The 2500-nt window shown below is 40.1% G+C and overlaps 1 protein-coding gene across 1 annotated transcript in view; it reads left to right on the top strand.

Moving 5' to 3' along the window:
• LOC113830491 (synaptotagmin-10-like) overlaps positions 1 to 2500 on the top strand; it is a 128886-nt gene that overhangs the window by 122894 nt on the left and 3492 nt on the right. The window lies entirely within an intron of this gene.

Consider the following 2500-nt stretch of genomic DNA (forward strand, 5'->3'; position numbering starts at 1 on the left):
GTGAGATGATAGACAGATTTAATTAGACAGAGTGGTGAGATGATAGATAGATTTAAGTAGACAGAGTGGTGAGATGATAGACAGATTTAATTAGACAGAGTGGTGAGATGATAGATAGATTTAAGTAGACAGAGTGGTGAGATAGACAGATTTAATTAGACAGAGTGGTGAGATGATAGACAGATTTAATTAGACAGAGTGGTGAGATGATAGACAGATTTAATTAGACAGAGTGGTGAGATGATAGACAGATTTAATTAGACAGAGTGGTGAGATGATAGACAGATTTAATTAGACAGAGTGGTGAGATGATAGACAGATTTAATTAGACAGAGTGGTGAGATGATAGACAGATTTAAGTAGACAGAGTGGTGAGATAGACAGATTTACTTAGATAGAGTGGTGAGATGATAGACAGATTTAATTAGAGTGGTGAGATGATAGACAGATTTAATTAGAGTGGTGAGATGATAGACAGATTTAAGTAGACAGAGTGGTGAGATAGACAGATTTACTTAGATAGAGTGGTGAGATGATAGACAGATTTAATTAGACAGAGTGGTGAGATGATAGACAGATTTAATTAGACAGAGTGGTGAGATGATAGACAGATTTAATTAGACAGAGTGGTGAGATGATAGACAGATTTAATTAGACAGAGTGGTGAGATGATAGATAGATTTAAGTAGACAGAGTGGTGAGATAGACAGATTTAATTAGAGTGGTGAGATGATAGACAGAGTAGTAGTTATTACTACTACTACTACTACCACTACTATTATCATTACTACTACTACCGCTGCTGCTGCTGCCACAACTACTACGTGAATTGAGATTATATATATGTGCAGCGAAGCGTGTAATCGAAGGACGATTGGTCTCCGTAGGACGGGGGTGAGGGTGGGGAGGGGGGAGGGGGAGGGGGTGAGAGTGGGACGGCCTTGTTTGTCTCGGAAGGGGAAGGTGGGGTTGAAGTGAAGGTGATTTTGTAACTTGCGAAGTGATGCGTGGGTTTGTGCGGGTGAAGGTGTGTGGGGGAGGGGGAGAATAGGTACGTTGGGTGACCTTGATTATCGAGGTAGAAGTAAGGGGGGCGGGATGTGACGACTTTGTTCCTGACAAGAGGTGATGGCGGGTGGTGGGATGACCTTAGGGTGACCTCGACCTTCGCCTAAGAGATGGGAATACGCGGGGGTAAATAGGTGCGTGGGATGGACTTGTTTCTCGCGAATGACAGGGGAGGGGGGGCAGGGATAGGGAAGAGGAGGGGGATGTACGCCCAGGACATAACGAAGAGACGGCACGGAGACAGTATTTTTCCTCTTCATTTTTATATATCGGTTGTCACGTATGTATGTATGGTATATATATACCTACATATAGAGACAGACATTCTGTTCTATATCCTCCGTCAGCGCTGAATATACTCTGTGAAGTTAACCTGTTTTCCCCTCCTCCTCCTCCTCATTTTTCTCCTACTTTTTAACAAAATTTTTTTATCCATTCGCTTCGGAAGAAACGCGCCATAAAAAACTTCGCTTGTTTATTTCTGTTTCGACTTTCTTAACAATGCCTTGGTTCTTGTTAAGGGAAAAATTTTTGACGTGTCTCTTGGACGTTGCGCAAAAGTATTTTCGAAATCACTTTACGCTTCCCGCGCCTCACTTTTCTTCTCCGTTCGTCTGCCTGTCGATCAGTCTGCCAAGCCCTCTGTTTATTCTGTGTTTGCATCTAGACCCACATCTGTCCTTGCCTTTGTGTCAGAATCGATATCGATGCCGCTGAATCCATATTTTATTTTTGGTTATCTATATCGACATAATAACTGTATATATGTACATATATATACATATATATGTATATATTTATACACACACACACATACACACACACACACACACACACACACATATATATATATATATATATATATATATATATATATATATATATATATATATAATACAGACACACACGCATACATATATGTGTTTGTATATATATATATATATATATATATATATATATATATATATATATATATATATGTGTGTGTGTGTGTGTGTGTGTGTGTGTGTGTGTGTGTGTGTGTGTGTGTGTGTGTGTGTGTGTGTGTGTGTGTGTGTGTCTGTGTGTGTGTGTGTCTGTGTGTGTGTGTGTGTGTGTGTGTGTGTGTGTGTGTGTGTGTGTGTGTGTGTGTGTGTGTGTGTGTGTGTGTGTGTGTGTGTGCGTGTGTAATGTGTGACCTGGACGCCCCCATCCCCCTCCTCCGCAGCTCAATGAAGGGAAATGCCATAACCCACAAACGTCGCGCCACTTCTTCGCTCTCAGATGATAAGCCAAGGATATTGTGCCGCGTCCTTGCTCTGAGCATTCCGAGAAACGTGATTTTCTTGTTAATCCGTTTTCTATTTCAGTTTGTTTATATTTCAGTGTATTTGTGTTTCTGTTTCTGTTTATATATATATATATATATATATATATATATATATATATATAT

The sequence above is a fragment of the Penaeus vannamei genome, chromosome 30 (genome assembly GCF_042767895.1).
Source record: "Penaeus vannamei isolate JL-2024 chromosome 30, ASM4276789v1, whole genome shotgun sequence".
Lineage (NCBI taxonomy): Eukaryota > Metazoa > Arthropoda > Malacostraca > Decapoda > Penaeidae > Penaeus > Penaeus vannamei.